The sequence below is a fragment of the Mya arenaria genome, chromosome 17 (genome assembly GCF_026914265.1).
Source record: "Mya arenaria isolate MELC-2E11 chromosome 17, ASM2691426v1".
Taxonomy (NCBI): domain Eukaryota; kingdom Metazoa; phylum Mollusca; class Bivalvia; order Myida; family Myidae; genus Mya; species Mya arenaria.
In genome coordinates this window covers 17,004,744-17,015,142 of record NC_069138.1, presented here as the reverse complement: position 1 = coordinate 17,015,142, position 10,399 = coordinate 17,004,744, and the positions used below count along the sequence as shown (strand labels likewise).

The 10,399-nt window shown below is 36.3% G+C and overlaps 1 protein-coding gene across 1 annotated transcript in view; it reads left to right on the top strand.

Moving 5' to 3' along the window:
- The first annotated feature begins 1,498 nt into the window (after positions 1–1,498).
- Positions 1,499–10,399, top strand: part of LOC128224431 (uncharacterized) — a 63,993-nt gene continuing 55,092 nt past the window's right edge. The window contains exon 1 of the mRNA XM_052934273.1: positions 1,499–1,604. The gene's annotated coding sequence lies outside the window, so the exon portion shown is untranslated. The remainder of the gene's footprint in view (positions 1,605–10,399) is intronic.

The window sequence follows — 10,399 nt, the reverse complement described above, 5'->3', positions numbered from 1 at the left end:
TTTAAATGTGTTACTGTATAAATGTAAAGAGTATGATCTAAAGCCTCATATATTTTGTCAGTTGTTTGACGCCTTTGTAGGGTCTATATTAAACTATTCATGTGAAATATGGGGTTATACTAAATCGAAAGAAATAGAACGTATTCATTTGAAGTTCTGTAAAAGATTATTACATGTTAAAATCAACACTTGTACTGCTAGTGTATACGGAGAATTAGGTAGATATCCTTTATATATTTCTAGATACATACGTATAATTAAGTACTGGTTGAAAATAGCTAACACTAATAATATATTAATTAGTGTTGTATATCTGCAAGCAGTAGCTGATAGTAATAAAGGATATTCCAATTGGGTTACCAATGTTAAAAAACTTCTTAATGATTATGGTTTTACACATATATTTGATAATGTACAAAATGTAAACGTAAATACATTTGTTCACGAATTTAAATGTAGAGTTATAGATACATTTAAGCAGGAATGGCATGGTTCATTATCTAATAGCTCTGCTCTTGATATGTATAAGGTATTTAAAAATGCATTCCAGTATGAAGAATATCTGAATATACTACCAAGGAAATACCGACTTTATATTTGTAGATTACGATTATCTGTACATCCATTAAGGATACAAACTGGACGATATGCCAGAAATAATACACCGCGCAATGAACGCTACTGTATGTGTTGTAACCATCTTGATGTTGAAGATGAATACCATTTTGTATGTATATGCCCATGTTATTTAGTTATAAGACAGAAATACATTAAACGTCATTATTATGTTCGCCCCTCCGTGTTTAAATATCACCAACTATTAAACTCTGTTAATAGATTTGAGCTTATTAAGCTCTGTAAATACGTTAAGGAATCACTATGTATCCGTAACTGTATTCTAAACAATGATACATAATTCTGTTCATCCTCTTTTATAGCCTGTTTATGAAGCTGTTACACTACTGCGTTTACATATTTATACCTTATAGTAGATAATAATAATTGCATAACGCTCCTGTAACACAAATATTTGTTCAACTTTTAAACTTACCTTGTACAAACACATGACATATTTAAGTGAATTATTATATGTGATTAGACAATGTACATTAGTATAAGTCTTAATAAAATGTCTATTCTGTTCTGTTCTGTTCTGTTCATAACCACTTACATTAACTATGAGTGCCTCCGTCGGCCTAAAAGGTTAATGGAGCGAGAGGTGTAGTGTGTGTGGGTTAGAACCAATTAACTGCCCGGTTAGCTCAGTTGGTTAGAGCGCCGTGCTAGTGTTTTGGCGTTCGTGGGTTCGAGCCCCACACCGGGTGCACTTTTCCTCCTATGTTTACTTTATAAAGTTCCATTAATTAACATTTCCCTTTGTATTTGTGTGTTTTAGTTGTATGAGTATTAAGAGATAAACTGAGATACCGGCTTTTCCCAATATCGATACCGGAATTCGGGCTTTAGCACTACCACTATTTTATTTTTAGCAGTTGAACTTGACCTTCACACAAACACATGCTTCTCGAATTTTTGACGTTAATTTGACAATTGTTTTGTTCCATGTTTATAATATAAGCTAACTTGACAAGACAGCTTGAAAGGTTTGTTGCAAAACATTAATTTGTATTGATTTTACCAGTTTGTGTCTATATTTCTAACACCTTACCCACATTAATGATTACTGTAAATAAGGTAATTGCGGGCTGGCTACAATAATGAGCGTTCAGGTATGTTTATGTCTATAGATGTTTCTTTATACTTTTTTGACATTTCAACGTACAATTATTTGGACTTTTACTTATGTATGCCTGTCTCGACTCTGCCATAGTCATATAAATGTCAACAGATGCATTGACGGTCATTTAGGTGTTATTGTTATAGAAAGTTAGATAGTGGTGTAGCAATTATCATAGACCTAGTTGTACATGAAATAAGCATACTAGAGAAACACAGTTTTGAAGAGAGCCGTTGGTGTTCATTAAATATTAATTCAAATAAAAACCTTTTTCTAGGTTGTGTGTATCGTAGTCCATCGAGTACTTAATTAAATAACAAAAAAACTGGTAAGACTATTTAAGAGGCCGCAGTGGGTTTAAACTTTGATTACTGTATACGTTGGTAGTTGATTTTAACTTGCCATCAATAGAGTGGGTAAATTAGTCTACTCCCCATAATATCAATGATATTGAGTTCCTATTTATATAGTGTCTTCATCAATGTATATATGAGCCAACAAGATATTGTGTTATACATAATTCGAATATACTGGATCTGGGGCCGTGATTACCAACGGTCTCAAGTCTGAGTCTGGACTCACACTCACTAATTACAGACTCTATTTTTTTAACGGTGTTTACAAAGAGATTCAGACCCAGACTCTGACTCAAATCATTGAGACTGAGTCTGAAAACGTGAGTCTACTACGTAGCTGTCTCATGTGAAGTGAATCTCAACTGTCATGGCGGACAGACAACTTGACAGATATTACCGGTACCGTAGATTTAGGTTGCCTCGTCGACCGCGGGTATTTGCCGACAGAAACAACCCTTTAGAAATTTTAGATGTTGAAAGTGTCCGGAAAAGATATAGATTATTTCCGGAATCAATCATGCTATTAGTTGGCATTGTGGAGCCCACCGTCGGTACAGCCAGGATGAGGAGCAACCCTTCTCTCATGACGGTATTGTGCTGCCTGCAGTTTTTCGCAACCAGAATGCATTATATCGTTATCGCACAGGCTCATGGCGTGTCCAGGTCGGCTGTCGGCAAGGCAATTCATGCCGTATCTGTTCTTCTTGCAGGACTTTTAAACACATACATTAAATTTCCAACGGAGTTGGAAATTGAAAGTGTATAACGAAAGTTTTACAATGTCGCCGGTAAGTTTGGCTTTTTCTTGTTTTGATGTACTTCTTTGCTGGTTTCACAGCCAAATATTTTGAGGTGACTCACGGAAGGACGGAAATGTTATTTTATTGATGTGGATTTCTGTTTTTTGAAGTTATGAAGAGCAATAACGTATTTGTGGATTACTTAAAAAGAATCAATCACAACAAAGACACTTAATTTATAATGACAAAACATGCGGTGCTCGTCCAGTTATTACTGTTGACATTCTGTGTTGTAACGTTTGTGTAAACTTTTTAATGCTTTTTAACTTGGAGTGTGATTTGAAAGATTGTGCCTGGTGGATAAATGTACCATCATGAGAAGTTTATGCACCAGTCAATTGTAACCACGCCCCCCCCCCCCCCCCCAGGTCCGGGGGTATACCGGGGATAGCCGGGGAAAAGGGCCATGTTTTTACCTTTCAGGTGGTCCTGCAGTGCCAGGTGGATGCGGTGGTTTTGTCTTCACTTTAAATATAGCAGGAAATGGGCCTTACCTAGGGTCCGTGGGGTGTGGGGGCATTTTTGCGGGGATTTTACCATCTGTTTGTCCCCGCAGGATTGGGATTTTAGCCGGGGTTCGCTGGACCGAAAGTCAAAGTCCCCGCTATTCCCCGGACATGGGGCGGCCGTGGTTACAATTGACTGGTGCATTCTGCTACTGTACAGGTTAATATTAGTTTTTGATTTGAAATAATGTAATAAAATCATGTTGTTTTTGGTCAATTACTGATAAATCAACTAAATTAACCCAGCTAATTCACAGTACTGAAGGTGCCATAAATGGATTACAGGATGTGTGTGGAAAGTGTGGTAAGTTTTTTACCTTTGAAATAACTATCATAATTCTTTTTAATAATTGAAAAAAATTGTATTTTTCTATACAAGGTTTCCCAAATGTAGTTGGAGCAGTTGATGGCACTCATGTCAAGATACAGGCAGCACCAGACCATGAGGCAGATTACGTGAATAGAAAGGGCTATCATTCCCTTAATATACACAGTGTTCTGCCAAGGATTGAAAAAGATGGGGTGGAATGGCCCAGCAGTCATGAAAATTAGGGGCCATTTTCAAAAGTGAAGGGCCATGACTTTTGCCAGGGGAAAAATGAAAACTTTTAAATGAAAGTGTTTTATTTACCCATTATATACATGGTGTAACATACACATGACATCAGTATTCTCAAATATTGGACAGAACCATTTAACATTTAGAACAAAACTATAAACATGGCACAAATGAGACACAATGTTATATGTTAATAAACAGTTTCACATGTCAATGTGTTGTTATGCTTTATAACCCTCCCCACCCAGGAACATTTTCCTCTGTTTTGCATTCCTCCAATGCACCAAGGCCTCATTGAAATTGAATTTGTGTATATCTCCCCCCTCTAATTTGATGACAACTCAAGCGTGCATTACTTTTCTTATGTTTTAAACAAATAGTGCATTTCATAGATTGAGTTTGTTCATCAAACAACAACCAGGAAAAGTCTGAGAGACATCTTTTCTGGAATGACCTTGTTTCACTTTTTTTCTTGGCAGATGGATTTGCAGACATTTTAGCTTCGCAGTTATCTATCGGCAATGTATTAGAATTTTCTGCTAATATGCAGTCCCTTTCGCTTATTGAACCCTTTGGGGGAGTAATGTCTTTTGCGGTATTATTATTGCCGTCCAATGATATTTGCATTGTGTTTCTTCAAGAAATCAAACATAGTTCAGGTTGTTTTCTTTTTCTCAGCCATGATGATGACATTGTTTGTACCATTTTTAACACTTTTGTTTGTCTTGGAAAGAGCATTCTTTTGCATAAAATTCTGCAAACCAATGATATAAGATTGCTGACAAAATCAGAGTGTAGATTTTCATATTTCCGTTTGAATGTTAATGTTTTTATGGCTTAAACCGTTACTAACTATTTAAGCAGAAAACATCCAATTTTTAACCAGGTTTTCACATAGTGAAACCTGGCTATTAGAATGGCGAACGTCGTTGTTCGGGCGGGCGGGCGGCCGGGCGGCGTCAAACTCACCTTTGAAACTGAATAACTTTAGTAAGGGTCGACATATCTTGACCAAACTTGGTCTATAGAAAGAGTTTATGGGTACCTTTCAGAGGATTGCGTTTGGGGTCCCTAGGGTCAAGGTCAAGGTCACTGTTACTAAAAATAGAAAAACAGTTGAAACTGAATAACTTTAGTTAGGGTTGAATTATCTTGACTAAACATGGTCAATAGGAAGAGTTTATGGAGACCTTTCATGGGATTGCGTTTGGGGTCTTTAGGGTCAAAAACAAGGTCACTGTTACTAAAAAAAGAAAAATGATTGAAACTGAATAACTTTAGTTAGGGTTGACATATCTTGACTTAACTTGGTCAATAGGAAGACTTTATGAAGACCTTTCATGGGATTGCGTTTGGGGTCCCTAGGGTCAAGGTCAAGGTCACTGTTACTAAAAATAGAAAAATGGTTGAAACTGAATAACTTTAGTTAGAGTTGACATATCTTGACCAAACTTGGTCAATAGGAAGAGTTTATGGATACCTTTCATGGGATTGCCTTTGGGGTCCCTAGAGTCAAGGTCAAGGTCACTGTTACTAAAAATAGAAAAACCGTTAAAACTGATTAACTTTAGTTAGGGATGACATATCTTGACCAAACTTTGTCAAAAGGAAGAGTTTATGGATACCTTTCATGGGATTGCGTTTGGGGTCCCTAGGGTCAAGGTCAAGGTCACTGTTACTAAAAATAGGAAAACAGTTGAAACTGATTAACTTTAGTTAGGGATGACATATCTTGACTAAACTTGGTCTTTAGGAAGAGTTTATGGATACCTTTCATGGGATTGCATTTGGGGTCCCGAGGGTCAAGGTCAAGATCACTGTTACTAAAAATAGAAAAACAGTTGAAACTGAATATCTTTAGTAAGGGTTGACATATCTTGACCAAACTTGGTCTATAGAAAGAGTTTATGGGTACCTTTCATGGGATTGCGATTGGGGTCTGTAGGTTCAAGGTCAAGTTCACTGTTACTAAAAATAGAAAAAACAGTTGAAACTGAATAACTTTAGTTAGGGTTGACATATCTTGGCCAAACTTGGTCAATAGGAAGAGTTTATAGATACCTTTCATGGGATTGCGTTTGGGGTCGCTAGGGTCAAGGTCAAGGTCACTGTTACTAAAAATAGAAAAACGGTTGAAACTGAATAACTTTAGTTAGGGATGACATATCTTGACTAAACCTGGTCTTTAGGAAGAGTTTATGGAGACCTTTCATGGGATTGTGTTTGGGGTCCCTAGGGCCAAGGTCATGGTCACTGATACTGAAAATAGAAAAAACAGTTGAAACTGAATAACTTTTATAAGGGTTGACGTATCTTGACCAATCTTGGTCTATAGAAAGAGTTTATGGGTACCTTTCATGGGATTGCGTTTGGGGTCCCTAGATTTAAGGTCAAGATCACTGTAACTAAAAATAGAAAAACGGTTGAACCTAAAATAGAAAAACGGTTGAACCTAAATAACTTAAGTTAGGGTTGACATATCTTGACTAAACTTGGTGTACAGGAAGAGTTTATATATACCTTTCATGGGATTACGTTTGGGGTCCCAAGGGTAAAGGTCAAGGTCACTGTTACTAAAAATAGAGAAACGGTTGAAACTGAATAACTTTAGTTAGGGTTGACATATCTTGACCAAACTTGGTCTATAGGAAGAGTTTATGGATACCTTTCATGGGATTGCATTTGGGGTCCCTAGGGTCAAGGTCACTGTTACTAAAAATAGAAAAATGGTTCAAACTGAATATCTTTAGTTAGGGTTGACATATCTTGACCAAACTTGGTCTATATGAAGAGTTTATGGATACCTTTCATGGGATTGCGTTTGGGGTCCCTAGATTCAAGGTCAAGGTCACTGTTGCTTAAAATAGAAAAATGATTGAAACTGAATAACTTAAGTTAGGGTTGACATATCCTGAACAACTTGGTATAAAGGAAGAGTTTATGGATACCTTTCAATGGAGTGCATTTGGGGTCCCTAGGGTCAAGGTCACTGTTACTGAAAATAGAAAAACAGACACAGGCTGAAGTTCTTCTGTCAATCATTAAAAACCTGGTTTCGTCGCATTGTGGCGTTTCTTGTTATAAACTTAAATATAAGATTCTGCGATCTAATTTTGGTCAGCAGTCTTTTATAGCTTGTTTCCATTGATTTTCAAAAATTGGCTCGTTCGAAGATAAAAAATAATGAAGTTTTCAAAACGTTCAATCTGTGAGAGTGCAGCTTTAATATCTTTGATAATACCAATTATTGAATGTAATATGCAAGGCTACTTAACAGGGATATGCATTGAAGACAACAGATTCCTTTAAGGCATTAACTGGTTATATTTATCTTTTGATGAATTGAAAAAAAAAATCAACATTTATACTTTATGTAGCTGTCCATGTTTAACATGTTTAACAATAGGAGAAACTACATAAAAGATGTGCTATACATTTAATGGAAAAAGTGTAAGTTGTGGAGATCACTTTGAACATCTATCACTGATTGTATTTCTTATTCATTAACGCATAAATAAATGTCCGTTTAACAAACAATTCATTATAACTATGTTAATTTACCAAATGGAAGACTGATAATAACACAACTTTAACAATCAGATATTACAGTAAAGTGAGGTTCCATAATAAAATGAAATGTAAAACATTATTATACAATTATGTTATCTGAATTGTTACAGATTGTTTTTGATTTCTTATGCTCTTTTGCAATACCGTGCCTTCTGACTGACAGTCAACCGTTGCAATAGTTCCAACATGCCTTCTGAATGACAGTCAACCGTTGCAATCGCAGCTAAAACTGTGTATTGTCAAAACTGATGATTGTTTTGATAAGGCTTGTCGCTGTGCGGATTAAAGCATGTCGGCATAATTAATGCGTGTCGGTAATTAGCCATGCAGCGGAAGGCAAGTTGGGCAAAGTGCGAACAAACAACCATACGGTATTACCATCGCAATAGTTTGTTCTATTGATGTTTATCTAATGACAGACAGCGGGTGTTTTTCACACCTTCGCATATTTGAAAAGATTTGCAGTCTTTGCACTAATTTTTTTCAAGCACTAGCCCAGTCGGGCTAGCAGCCTGGAAAAAGCACTAGCCCGAATCAAGTTTCACTAGCCCGGACCAAAATAACTTTTTAACAGAGATATTTTAATGTATGTGTAAGGTAATAAAGCTATAACACTAGTAAACTGTTTTCTCATTTTAATCTCTACTGTATTCCATCAACAATGAAAACACAAGGTAGGTCTTCTGACATCTCGCATTCGGTTTCTCCGTCACTATTGTCTCCATCATACATCATCTTCTCTGGCACCAGCGATGTCCTAGTTGACTAAATGTAATGCATGAAATTGCATAAAATTTATTTGTCAAAATAACTGTTCAACCGAAAATAGTATTTAATAATTATTGTAAAATTCAGTACAAACAGTTATATTGTAACTGAGATCTTGTGTCTGTCACCTCGTCTGCCCGGTCCATCTCATCTGCCTTGTCGAGATCAGAGTCTGTAAGGGTGATGACCTCCTTGGGTCTGGCAGGCTGCTTTATACCCTCTCCTACTCGTCTCTTCTGGCCAGATGGTGTAGAGGTCTGAAATTGTTAACATGTACATTGTATTAAACATGTAGATTATTCAATTATTGTTTGTCATTCTTTTGAATTCATATAGTTTCATATACTTTTTAATAACTATATCAATTCTTGCTTTATTTAACCTACCATCCATTCAGTATGTTGTACCTTTGACGAAGGCATTGTCATTGGTTGGGGAGTACTGTTTACAAATGCTACAAGTCATAATACCCTCACTGTAACAAAGCCATGGCCTGTTCACAGTCCAAAATGACTGGAACTTTCGTTTTCTTGCCTGTTCATAAACCTTAGTTACCTCCTTTTTAGCATCAGGCCTGTCACCAGGAGCCTTTTTTTTCGGGGTAGCTCCTTCGAAATAACGTGAAGCGACATCGTTCAGTGTGAAGAAATGACAGCTACACGATTAGACTGTATCCCGTTCTCAATTTTTCAAGCGTCCCTCAAGTACACGAAATGTTACATTTTGAATAAGCGTTTATCAATCTGATGCGAATAGCGGTAAACCAGTCATAGTGCAAGCGTCTATTAAGCGCATTTCAATAAGCGTCTAGGTAGCCAGATACGGATACCGATAGGTAAAACATTTCGGATAATTATTTTTCGGGAAAAATCACTCGACAGGGCGGGCTAGTGACTTGATTTTTTCAGTCGACTGAGCGGAAAACAGCTCGACTCGGTCGATGGTCGAGTGGGTTACGTCGAAGACTGGATTTGTTAGTGACAATAATGCTACTTTGCGTAATGCACATTCCTTTATTAATTGCTTAAAACAGTAACATACAACAAAATGTTTTGTAAAATATCGAAACATTAAAATCATGAACAACGATTAAATGATATTTACCTCCTTTCCCGATCTTCCGTTGCCCTTATAACTCAATCCAGTTAAAGTCACATTGAGTTTTTGTGAGTAGCGTCCCTTTTGAAAAAAAGTAAACACTCGTGTTTGTTTTCAATTTATTTCTCAATAAATCATTTTAAAGTAAACATTCAATATATTTCTGCGTGTGATAATTTGCATGATTTTACCTATGTCAGTTGTTCTCTTCTGTGACGCAGTACAGATACTTACTATTACCGCATTCTTCCCCGGTCTGATATTTTCGACCTGAAATGGACTTGGAAACCCCCCAGATAAAATTCTAATAGCATAGAAAGGAATTACGGACACTACGGACCATGGACATTACGGACCAGACATTACGGACCAGATTTAGGGACACTACGGACCAGATTTAGGGACATTACGGACCAGATTTAGGGACATTACGGACCATGTTCGGAATCTTACGGACCATGATTTAAACATATTTTTTTTAATTATTCACTCATTAGTTTTTAATTTGTTAATAAATACTTGAATATGAGTGCTCAGTATGACGTTATATCTTCCATATAACTGTGAAAAATCCCGTGAAGTTCGAATAGATCAATGGTTCAATATAAAATCTTGTGAAATTCCAAAAGGTGTTAAAGACCTATCATGTATTTATAACAATTATTTGAAAAATAATGAACAAAATTTGAAAGATTGGCAGTAAAATCAGTTAAAAGCAACAGAAGAAATATTTTCCAAAACAGTTTATTTCCCAAAATAAATCGAGCACATATAAGAACATATCAGTGTTTGTTGCAATTCTTGCAAACTGATGTTTAAAACTGGCAATTTCTGTTGCCTTAATTAGTGTTTATTAGTTATAATTGTACCCGTAATTATCGGCGGTATATTACGAAAGAAACAAACATTATACTGACAACCTTTAATTGGAAATCATAAATGTGTGAAAACCTATTGAGACTGCGCACTTTCACTGAACCTTTCAATTAAAACAGATGAAACGG